Source organism: Gymnoscopelus braueri (assembly GCF_963280865.1).
Source record: "Gymnoscopelus braueri genome assembly, chromosome: 23".
Taxonomy (NCBI): domain Eukaryota; kingdom Metazoa; phylum Chordata; class Actinopteri; order Myctophiformes; family Myctophidae; genus Gymnoscopelus; species Gymnoscopelus braueri.
The window spans coordinates 16,498,001-16,510,967 of record NC_137625.1 but is presented as its reverse complement, the minus strand read 5'-3'; the positions used below and the strand labels follow the sequence as shown (position 1 = coordinate 16,510,967).

The 12,967-nt window shown below is 43.5% G+C and overlaps 1 protein-coding gene across 2 annotated transcripts in view; it reads right to left on the bottom strand.

Annotated features, from left to right (window-relative positions):
- Positions 1–12,967, bottom strand: part of snd1 (staphylococcal nuclease and tudor domain containing 1) — a 352,436-nt gene that overhangs the window by 171,208 nt on the left and 168,261 nt on the right. The window lies entirely within an intron of this gene.

The window sequence follows — 12,967 nt, the reverse complement described above, 5'->3', positions numbered from 1 at the left end:
ACATTCAGTGGATTTTCTGTGGTCTGGGGTTTTCTGAATAATTAGGCTGAAAAGTAATCTGAGCTTGGCCCTTCGACAGTGAGGTCACAGTCGATTAATCCCGCCCACTCTCCTCCTCGCCCCTCCCCTATCCTTTCCTTTGGGGGGGGGCGGAGCAGAGGCGATGATTGACAGGCAAAATCCCTCACCAGCGACACCCGCAGGCAAAGATTTATTTTTTCATTGCAGTTGAAAAGGCTTTAGAAATGTGAGAGAAAAACACCTGCCATGGATCACTGGAATGGAATATTCACTTAAAACTTTTTGTACACTTTTGAAGGACCAGGACAAAGACTTTGAATGTGGTGTAAAAGTGAATGTCATGATACCTTTAAGTCTGTGGGTTTTATAATTTAAAAGTATCAACAAGAGTTAGAGACTAATAACAGAATTGGATCGATTGGAACCCAAGGAGTTTTTTTGGTTTTTGTTTTGTTTTTCACTTTCTACCAGAAACACTGTTTTTTTCATTAACTGAAAAGTAACAGTTTTGGAAATGCAAGGTTTTACAACAGACAGCGACGAGTATACACAGTGTTACTGTAGCAATATGCTGATACAAGCAGTGGCGTAAAGTAACTAAGTACATTTACTCAAGTACTGTACTTAAGTAGAATTTTGAGGTATTTTTACTTTCTTCAGTATTTCCAATTTTCAAAACTTTTACTTTTAATTACTACTTTGTAGATTTTAACCACCAATATATTTCGGCCATTTGAAAATAGCCTATCTACAAGCTCACAATGTGCCATGATATGACACATGTGAGCTTGTAGATCTGCTATTTTCAAAAGATTTGTATACAATTTGAACTTGTGAAATTCTGCACAATGAGTACTTTTACTTTTGGTAATTTAAGTATATGTTGATGCTAATACTTGTGTACTTTACTCAAGTACATTTTAATACAGTATTGTTTTACTTGTAACAGAGTATTTCTACACTGCAGTATTGATACTTTTACTTAGGGTAAAACGTGTGAGTACTTCTTCCATCACTGCATACATGTATGACGACACACACACACACACACACACACACACACACACACACACACAACCTCCATCTGACCGACAGCATGCCTTTAGTCGGGGTGTGACCTGGTGGATTTCAGACAGATGAAAAGCTGTTTCATTCTCTCGCTCCGTCCCTGGGCATGTAGCAGGCCTTAGTGGGGCTAATCCCGCTACATGGAGCCCCGATAGGGATTCTGGGATTTACTGTACAGCTGCATGGAAAAAAAAGGCACACTGTGAGACAGGTGATGGAAGCCGCCATCTTGGAGAAGATGGTCATTTCAGGCTTTTCATGCTGGGAAAGGCATGGGGAAGACATTTTAAATACAGGACAAACAAAGTAAGCAGCCTTAGGAACCAACAGTTCCTGAGCCATGAGGCCCAGTAGGTCAGGAAACTATCTCCTGTTTCAGTGGGGTGAGGCGGCTTGATATGCAAGCACACCCCCTGGACATGACGCTAGCATGATGCGATTTTAACATGAAGTAGTGGTCACTGGGGAGGCCAATTAAAGCCTCAACTTTGCTCTGTGAAAGCTTAAAGGGCAAGACCACTTTTGGTAGAGGTTTGGGTTGTGTAGTTACCTTGCCATGATGTAACTCCAAGGTGGACAAGAAATCAAAAATAATTGCTCCATTGATTAGAAATTGATGATTCAAAATATGCTCCTCATTGACTTATATTGTACGGTGAGCTCTTTTCGCACGTAAACAAACACAAACAAACCTGATTGAGACAATATAGAAAATCCCCAAACCCAGTACTGTTTTTTTTTTTTAAGAAAAATGTTAAATTCCTGTTCATTTTACTATTTGAAGATCCGGATCAATGGAGCAATTATTTTTGATTTCTTGTCTATCTTTGGAGTTACATCATGGCAAGGTAACTACACAACCCAAACCTCTACCACAGTGGTCATGCCCTTTAACAGTAAGAGGCTTCGTAGCGTCGATTCGTGTAAGATGCCTTTTTGAAGACAAAGCCAAGAGGCATTTTGATGCACTACAATACCAATGTAATTACCTCCAACAGCTACCACTTGTCACACTTGTCATTATCTAAAAGCTAAACAAAGAGCTGTGACGATATGACGGTGTCAGCATCAAGGCAATACAAAGCTGCCATTACGGGCACAATGAATCATTGTTTGAGCTCTCACAATGCGAGCGCTGAGAAATGGAATTGAACTGAGATGGTGTGCGCCGATATGGGAAGAAGCCGCTGGAGATAGAAGGAAAAAAAAGCACTGTTGGCACTGGTCTGGTATTATCCACTTTCAACCCGGAAAACCCGGAATATTTTTAATTGATTGTTTTGTATTCTTGCTGTACAATTTACATTGGTGTTTTACTAACTTGGAGCTGCAGAGAGGGGAGGGGGGGTTCAGAGAAGACCTGCACCGTTAGAAGCTAAAAGTCGGGGAGATTTAGTTGCTCTCACTGCGGTGAATGACTCTGTTTTTACCTCCACATTGCTGAGCAAAAGAGACATCCATTTCCTACAGGCGCTGCGGTTGGCAAGGCGACATAGTGATGAACGCACACACGCCGATGCGCCGCGAATCCTAATGAGGCCTGCTGACCAATGACACGACCGGGACAGGAAAAGGGGGCATTAGCATATGGCGAGGGAGTGAGAAGAGAGAGAGAGAAAGAGAAAGAGAAAGAGAGAGAAAGAGAAAGACGCCATTAAGACGATTAGGCAGGACACACCCACTTTTGGGATGGCAGCAAAATGATTGAATATTTAAACCTAATAATAATAATAATGTTTATTGTGCCCAAGGGGAACATTGTCTTCACAAGGTCTGTTCGTTAACTCATTCAGTGCCCGGCTTATTTATGGCAGTTTGGCTCTGAGTGCCACAGCCAAAATTCATTGTTAAAAAAAAGTGCTTAGGAGCCGAGATACAGCCTTTTTCAGTAAGAAGTTAAACAAAGAGTGAATGGAGCAGAATATTTTCAAATCATCATATCTTGGGTTCTGAACATTTTTTGTATTTTTTTTTTGGGACGTCTTAGACGTCCAGTGGCACTCATGGCTTATATTGACGGACGTCTTAGACGTCCAGTGGCACTGAATGAGTTAATAACAAAAAACAACATAACAACAAAAACAACATATCACAAGACAAAAACATGAGGTCCCCACTGTACACAGAAAACCCTCCTATGGACGGGGCAGTTGGTTTAATGCTGCGATGGCTGAGGGGACAAAACTCCTGCTAAAACGAACCTTATTCCACTTTAGGGTTCTGTATCTCCGACCAGATGGCATGAGGTCGAAGTAGCGATACAGGGGATGATTAGTGTCATTTGTTATCGAAAGTTCTAAGAGTGTGATGGCCTTATTGTTCATATCAGCAAGTGTGTGTGTGTGGGAAGTCCGATGATTTTGGAGGCAATACGGGTGATACTGTAAAGTTTGTTTCTGTTAAGCAGTGAGTTCATATTTACAGGAGGGATAAACACTGTGGGGCTAATTGGAAAGGGGGGGGGTCTGTACGTACAGTATATGATAGTATCACAACATCTATAAACAACTATGGCATATCGTCTCTGTAGGACAGACACCTCCAATCTCAATGTTGTTTGTGTTTTTTTCATAAATCAACGGCCTACTTGATCATACTAACATACTACAGCGTCACACAAAAGCATCATAAGTAGCATATCTAAAAGCTCAAAGCGACGCATGTTGAGCTTGTAGATCTGCTGCTTTTGCGGTTTTTGAATTTGAATCCTGAAAAGTAGCCTGTTTTGGACGCATGAGGTTTCCACCCAACAGATATGATGTGTCATCCTGGATTAGAGAACAAGGCCTTATCCTATAAACTGTGAATTGACTGAGGGTTTGGGGAACATAAACATAGCTAACTCTCCATTACAGCGCCATTATTGCGATTGCACGGCTAACCCAATATATAAACAACACCATTAATACACTTTGGAGGAAAACAACTTTGAAATCAACCACACACAATTAGGACAAAGCCCAAAGCTGAACGGCAAGCAAAGTGGCTGCCAGACTTAAACAGTCTCATTTTCAATTATGGATGATGACGCAGTGAATTGGTGTGTTTATTTGATTTACTTAATTCAACACTGATTGGGTTTTGGGGGGGGGGGGAACTGCGCTAAGCTGAACAACATTTCTCTTCTGCTTCCAGCTAACATGGCACAAGGGCTAATCCCTGCTCTGGCAGATAGAGAGAGACAGAGAGAGAGACAGAGAGACAGAGAGACAGAGAGAGAGACCACGTGCTCGGGGATGTTACCTACATAAACCTTAATGTTCCTATTCTGGGGCAAACACTTTGCAAAGATAGCAGATCTACAAGTTCATAACACATCGCGATAAGTTGTGAGCTTGTTGTGGCGAAACGATTTGGTGCAGAAGGAAAAAAAGTAGGGTGCCTAGACCCCGGGGGACTCCGGTCAAGTATAACATAGGGGTGACCAAAGGAGGAAAACGCATTGAGGGAGTCAAGTAAGGAAATTTACGTTAAGCTAACAACACCTCTCTTCTGCTTCCAGACAGTGTTGCCATGTCTGCTTATATGGGAGACTTTGGGCTTGTTTTTTTCTGTAAAGTCGCTTATATTCTCTCTCTTAATATTGATAGTTGCAGGTAGCATTTTATAAAGTGTAGTTGCTTATTTGGGCTCGTTTCCTAATGTTTATAAACCAGTGGTTCTTAAACATTTTCATGGCACACGTTAATATGCATGTGTCCGATCTACGAAGAGAGCTTGTAGATCGGCTATTTTCAAATGTTGTCATGGACCTGGTGTTGGCTCATTTCCCTCACAAAATCTGGCAACGCTGCTTCCAGCTAGCATGGAGCTAAGGCTAATCCTTGCTCTGGGAGCTGCTACAAACAAGTCAACACGGTGGAGTCTATTAGTCTGAAGCCTCAGCAGAGCCTCAACATGGATGGATTCACAACAAACCACAAAAGCCCAGATACTTGGCTTTGCACGACGGCGTAGCACCGACCTACAAGCTCACAACGACGACGCCGTGACATCAGCAACACGCGGTGTGCTTTTAGGTCTGATACTATTGCAATGTCGATGCGAAGGAATAGAAATGAGGATGAACAGTTCAAGAAGAGAAATGCAGACGGACATAAGTCAATGGTGATGTTGTCGTTGTCTTTTTATTTTATTTTTACAGTCAACCTTGAGGTTGCGGTGTCCTGATTGTTCCTGTGTGTGTGTGTGTGTGTGTGTGTGTGTGTGTGTGTGTGTGTGTGTGTGTGTGTGTGTGTGTGTGTGTGTGTGTGTGTGTCAACATTCGCACTCGCATGCAATCAATGAGCAAACACAATTATCCAGATATTAGACCATGGATACACAGTATGAAATATTGAGCTAAAGAGGGCTGCTAGACTGAGAAATTGATGAAAAGAAATAAGCAGGTCAATAGAAGACAAATTAAAGAGGTAAAGAGGACAAAAAGGGAAGATAAGAGGTGAAGACAGAGAAAAGGAAAAAGGGAAAGACACACAAAGTGCAAGAAGACAAGAGCCAGGGGGAATGAAACCAGCCCTACTGCCGATAACTGAAAAAACACATCAAAAGTAGATAATGTAGTTTAAACATCAAATCATGTGGACATGATTCCAGGATCCACATAGGAAGCTGTGCAACTCCAGTGCAGTGGTAAAGTAACTAAGTATATTTACTACTCAAGTACTGCATACTGTTGTGGTATATTGCCTTTACTTGAGTATTTCAACAAAAAAATGACAGATCTACAAGCTCCACAACGGGTTGCGCTGAATGGGTTAAAGAGCCCGCCTGGGAAGCAAGCAGAAGGTCCCAGGTTCGATTCCCAGCCCCCCAGCAATGTGTCCCTGAAGCAAGACACTTAGCCTTAAACGGCTCTAGTTGGGCAGCAATCAGCTGGGTGAAGCTGAAAATTGGATTCCCCCCGCGGGATCAAATAGGTCTAATTTGATTTAGTGTTATATTGTACTGGAGTCGAGCCGTATGTGTTTCAAATGTACAAAGTGACAGTGTGTAACAGTGGTGTTGTTAACAACAAAACCACGGAGGTTCATGGGAGGTGAGCTGAAGTAAACAAACTCGAGCTGAATCAAACAAACTCGAGCAGGGCCAGACGGGCATCACTAATATCCCCTATCACTCCATATGATCTCTAGACAAACTGGCAAATAATTGCTGTGTGCGTGTGTGTGTGTGTGTGTGTGTGTGTGTGTGTGTGTGTGTGTGTGTGTGTGTGTGTGTGTGTGTGTGTGTGTGTGTGTGTCTCTGTGTGTGTGTGAGACAGAGAGAGAGATGAGAATTAAGATAAACAGAAAAAACCCTCGCAAGCAATGAAAGTTCGCACTGGGACACTGATAGCAAACGCGTGTGTATTTGTAGTGTGTGTGTGTGTGTGTGTGTGTGTGTGTGTGTGTGTGTGTGTGTGTGTGTGTGTGTGTGTGTGTACGCGCATGCACGTGTGTTTGTAATCTCTTGCAGAATTATTATTGGACATTGAAATGAAGTGGAATTGAAATGTCTGAACAAAGTCGTCTCCCTCAAGGTCATCATTGTGTTTGTTTTGTGTGCGTGCGTGCGTGCATGTTAGAGTACTCTAAAAAAAGGTTCAAGCAAATGGTAATAAGCAAACGCTGGATAATTACTATAGAAGTACGGTAGTCTATATACATACTGTAGGTTGAGGACAGAACAGAACAGAGCGCAGGTGTGTGCATGCATGTGCAAACACACAAACCCAAGCCAAATCCCAAAATAGTGTACCTCCTGTCTCCTTGAGAAACACACACACACACACACAAGCATATCGTCAGAAATGTTTTTTTTCGTAAATGAAGGCCCTACTGTTGTTCAAGAGTGTCGCCCAAGAGTAGTGAAAATAGCCGATTTACAAGCTCAGTAGATATTTGAAACGTTTTCAAAGTGAAAGTGTGGGTTTTTATAAATACTGAACCAAGGAAAAGTAGAAACAAGAGCTTGCAACTAAATAATAACTAAATTGGATCTATTGGAACACAGGTTAATTTTGACATTTCCTGAAAAGTGACAGTTTGTTGGACATGACCATGTTTCTGCCCGACAGGCTACGATATCTTGACGGCTTCAAGGACAGACAGCGCATACTGTAAATCCTGGTTCCTGGCCATGTCAGATGCGATGACATTATCATTAGATCTATCAGTGTATAATTACTGTACATTCCTCTAATCTGATTAGCGCTGCTGCTATACCATACTTCAGGCCATTCCCCCCAAACGGAATGGAAAACGAGTGCGCGCACGCGGGCTGCTGACCTACATGCAGACTGGCCGCATCCCAGATTTGCCCGCAATCACCCTAGGGGCCCGGTTCCGTACGGTTTGCTCTCACACACACACACAGAGCCGTGCAAACGCTCACCCCCCCCCCTAGAACGTGCCGACTGACCTCCAACCCTCCCAATCCCTGCCACAGGAGCCAGCAGCACAGCAGGCGGGCAGGCGAGTGGGCCACATATGTGACAAGCACGTACCAAGCCATCATCCGCCCGCCACACAGTCCCGGAGGTAAGAAAAATCCTAGCCCCTGGCGTGACCGTGCAGACTTCTCCTTGTCAGGATGCCCCGTGTGGCAGCGTGGTGACACACGCAAGGACCGGAGGCTCTGACCCGCCTCGCTGCCTAACCCATGAAGACCCGATTCTACAAATGACTTCTGAATCAGTAGTTCTCAAAACTTTTTTTTGTGCCAAGGACCCCAAATTGATAGATTTTTCAAGATTTTTTCAAAAAGAATATGTTCAAAAATATCAGATGTACAAGCTCGCAGCTGTGAGCTTGTAGATCTGCATTTCAATCCAAATTTCATCCAAATTTTTATCCCGCGATTTTAGTAACCCATTTTTTTCACCCGGTGCCAATTTCCTAAGTGATCCTGGGCGCTACACAGCCCTACACCAGTCCCCCACCAGCCTAGGGAGGCCAGGGCCGAGCTCATGCTTCCTTCAATGCATGAGAGCCAACTGACCTTCTTGTCACCTGACAGGGGAGAGTTTCCCTGGTTGGACGTAGCACGTGGAAGGAACACGTTATTCCAACCAGTTCCCTTCCCCTCCATCAGGCGATCAGCGACCAGGATTACTACATGTTTTTGTGAGGGTATTAACTACCCTAGGAGACACGGGGAGAACATGCAAACTCCACACAGAGTGGGCCCTTTCGCCAACCCCACCTAGGGTATGGGCGCTGATGACGCGGAGGAGAAGACACGCCCCCAGCGTCCCCGGCGGGAATCGAACCCAGGACCTTCTAGCTGTGAGGCGACAGCGCTCTGCATTTTTTTTAATAGCCAACACTCAAATCTAAAATGACAGATGCTTTCCCGGTTTTAATGGGTTAACATACTGGACAAATGACCCTCCCCTAACCGTGCTGGAGTCCTGATCAGAAGCTTTGATTGGTTGCATCAACCATCAATCTCCTACCACAGTGATAAGCTTTTTTTATTTATTTTTTAAGGACCACGGTCCCCACATTTTATGTTTTGTGTCATTTAACAATGTGTGTACAAAATGGAACCAAACGGACCCGTAAGGGGCTGTTATGTTCCAAACAACATAAAATAAATACATGGGAAAAAATGCTACCAGGTAGGTAGAGTGATTCTGGCTGGCTTGTTAGGACAATATCAGGAATGCAGCACAAGCCACCACGCGCACACACACACACGTCCCTCTGGGCAAGAAGACCTTGGCAAATCCTTGCAGAGACCACAAGGTGCTGACACACACACAAAAAACGTCCGGGCCATTTCAGGTCAACGCGGAGCTACGACGCGAGAGGTCAGCCATTTTGGATATGTGCCGCGTTATTAGGAGGACCTGGATGCTCGGCTGGACAGCATAACTGAAAATAAGCAGGATGCGAGGATGTCCCCTGATAATGAAAGACAAAGGAGTGATAGTAAAAAAAAGGTGGAGGGAGAGATACATCAGTGATTCTCAATATGTGGGTCCCCACATCATTTGGAGGTTCCCCAGATGAGATTGAGGTGACAATTTAACGACTTTTTTAGACCTTTTTAAAACAAAACAAAAAAGACCATAACTGCAAAAGTAATCAACAAACTATACTATAAAAACTGTCTAATATAAGAAAGAGGCAAAAAAATATATATATATATATACATATAGCAGATCAACAAGCTCACACAACCGAGCTTGTAGATCTGCTATTTTCACAATATTTATCCGTGGAAGAGCAGGTTCTCGTCAGGGTGGAGGGTCCCCAGTTCAAATCTGATTATTTTGGGGGATCACAGCCTGAAACTGTTGAGAACCAGTGAGACAGTCTGAAGAGAAACCGAGAGAGAGACGCCCTGCCAGGCATGCTCCCATTAAGGGTCAATGGACCATTTCTGTCCGTTTTTTGTGGACAGACCCAAACCCATTCTGGGTCACTAGCCCATAGCCACACACACACTGCAGCTCACAGAGAGAACCTGACACTCTCATGTGCCATTGTACTCAAAAGTGTCCTGACAGAGAGGTTGTCAGGAGATTCTATTCACTTCCAGGCAAATAAAAGTCCATGTTTTATAGAGTTGGAGTCGACACTATGTCAGCTGACTCTGAAGCAGGAACGAGCTTCAGTCGGAGTCCGGTAGATTCAAACATCATGTTAAGAGTGTGTGTGTGTGTGTGTGTGTGTGTGTGTGTGTGTGTGTGTGTGTGTGTGTGTGTGTGCGTTGTGTCCCTATTCTGAGCATGTCATTATAATAAGGCGAACGTTCCACAAAAAAAGGCGTTCTACAAGCTCACAATGTTTCACACCGGGTCAGTTTGGTGTGTGTGTGTGTGTGTGTGTGTGTGTGTGTGTGTGTGTGTGTGTGTGTGTGTGTGTGTGTGTGTGTGTGTGTGTGTGTGTGTGTGTGTGTGTGTGTGTAGGGGGGGTTGACCAAGTACAGAGAATCCGGCCAACAAAGTATATAGTGGTTAAGCAGTATGCAAACTTAGTGCTTAGAGTGTGCATGATCAAACATGCACAGTTGCATGCTCTCGTTTGGTTGTGGCATCCCCGACGAGGCGCCGGGTACTGGTTGATAGCGGGAATTCCCTGTGGAACCAATGCAGAGGAAAGCAGGAAAACCCCCCTGTGTCTGTCTCTCTCTCTCTCTCCCTCTCCCTCTCTGCAGACATGCTTTGCTCGTTACGTGCGCTTCAATGAAGCCCGTTCCTATTCAACTGTGGCAGTGTGCTGTGAAGTGAGCTGGAAAATTGTGTGAGTGTGCGTGTGTGTGTGTGTGTGTGTGTGTGTGTATGTGTGTGTGTGCGCTCTGTGTGAGTTTGTGCTGAATTAGTGTGTGTGTGTGTGTGTGTGTGTGTGTGCTCTCCGTGTGAGTTTGCGCTGAATTAGTGTGTGTGTGTGTGTGTGTGTGTGTGGGGGGGGGGGGGGTGAGAGATAGAGGGCTGTGCACCGTACCCCTGTGCTGGTGGGAATAGCGTACTGCGCTACAGGCATGATGACCTTCCCCTAGCTAGTGTGTTTTCTCTCCCTCGCTCTCACGCACACGCACACACGCGCACACACCCCTAGTAACACCATCATGGCTGGTCTTACCATCCATGAATTACCCACAATGCTTCCCGTTTCTAATATAGGAGATGCTTCGTACGACTCATTGGACAAGGGGAGGTGCAGGAGGTGACAGGGCGGGAGGAGGAGGAGGAGGAGGGGGGGGGTGCGTTCCTTTGGCCTCTCCTACGACAGGAGGCTGAGGAAGGTAAAGGGGAGATGGCGCTCGTTTTGGCGGCTTCTTCCACGTGACCTTTGCGGGAGCCGTTTATAGAGAAACGGAGGGTCAAAGTTCGCCCTGCTTAGAGACTTCTAAAGTAGTACTCAAATTATCTACTTAAGTAAAGGTACCAATACTGCAATTAAAAATACTCTGTTACAAGTAAAAGTCCAGAATACAAAATTTACTTGAGTAAAAGTACAAAAGTATTGGCATCAAAATGTAATTAAAGTACCAAAAGTAAAAGTACTAAATATTTGAAAATAGCAGATCTACAAGTCGATCTACTTGTCGATCGGCTATTTTCAAATAGCCTAGGTATAAAATAGGGTTAAAGTGGTTAATGTGTGTTTCATTATATCATAATTCATATCTGAAAAGTAACTAGTAACTCAAGTTTTCAAATAATTGTATTGGAGTAAAAGTACAATATTTGCCTCTGAGGTGCAGTGGAGTAGAAGTAAAAGTAGTGGAAATACTCAAGTAAAGTACAAATACCTCAAAATTGTACTCAAGTACAGTACTTAAGTAAATGTACTTAGTTACTTTCCACCACTGACAGTGGGTAGAGTTAGAGAGAGAGAGAGGACGAGCAAAATAGCATTTGAGCAAAAAAAAAGTGTGGAAGATTGATGACACAAATCAAGTGCCTCCAGCAATGAGCTTTTATTTGTATCTTTCTAGTCATCAAAGGAATAGATTCCCTTTCATTTTGTTTTTACCCCTTATTTTGTGAAATATCTATCCCATCTCATGGCTTCAACGAGAGCAGCCTGCTTTTTATCACCCAATGTATAAAGCAGACGCGCCAAGTTTCAAGTTATGATATACTGCTACAAAGACTGATTAAAGTTCAAAAACAAAAAATACAAATAAAAAAGAGACATGAAAGTGACTAATATTATTTCCAAGATATTTTATAGTAATCATGAATCATGGCTGCTTAATTTTCTTGTTTTTATTCAATTATGTATACATGGATTTCAACTAGTCAGTTAAAAAAAAAAAAAAGTCTGTGCAGTTTTTATTTAATCTTTGTAGATTTGTTTTATTGATTTGTTTTATTGTTTTCATCTAATCTCCCACTGAGATTCAAATTAATTGAAAAACAAACCAACAAAATGTGTTATTATTTTGATTTGGCACTAATCACATCTCCAGTAAAGTTACATCCTCAGTGTTGAAGTAACCATTTGTAAAATGACTGATAGATATATGAACCAAACTGACCTCTGTAACTCAAAGTGTACAAAAATAGTCTCGCATAAGCCAGACGGTCGTCTATCTCCTTCTGTCCACCCAAACGTCTGGCGAAGCCATATACTAGAGTGTGCAAATGGAACCAAATGGACCCGCCTGTCCGACCCGAGTTAAACGTAGACCAACAGCGCGTACCACCATGTCAAGTCATCTCAGGACGACTGCAGCTTGATCTGAAGCCCGTTTTGGCTCGTCGCCCAAAAATAGAGTAGACCCCCACTGGATGAGAGTGAGAACGAGAGAGACGGATTGAGTCTGTCTGGATAAAAGACTACTGGGGGGGGGGGGGGGAAGAGAGAGAGAGAGAGAGAGAGAGGCGGTGCTTCGTATAGTGCAATCATTCATGAGGGGAGTGTGTTGATCACTGGAACCTTCGCTCTCCACTCTCTAACACTTTCTCCCCCCACGCCCCCCCCCCCCCAAAAAAAAAGAAAAACAGACAACTGAAAATAGTAGAGGTTAGATGAGGACACACACACACACACACACAGAGAGAACATAAAAACACATAGAGAGCTGTAGGGATGAGAAGCGACAGGGGACAAATATGTGAAATGGAGGGGAGTGAAATAAAAGATGAACAGGGAATGTGAAGAGTTGGCCCACGTGAGCTAAGGTTGGGGAGGGAGAGAGAGAGAGGGAGAAAGAGAGAGAGAATATAGTTGTAAACCACGATTGCTTCGTCGTTTGAAACAGGACTCGACTGACTCAACTCAAACCACACCAGGTTTGAGTTTAGCTCATCTCCATAATTTATCTTTTTGTTTTAACTTTTTACTTACTTTATTATACTACATAATACTACAGACACAAAAAAAGCAATCAAAAGTAGCAGAAAAACACATCAGACAAGCAATTCCAACCATAAGAC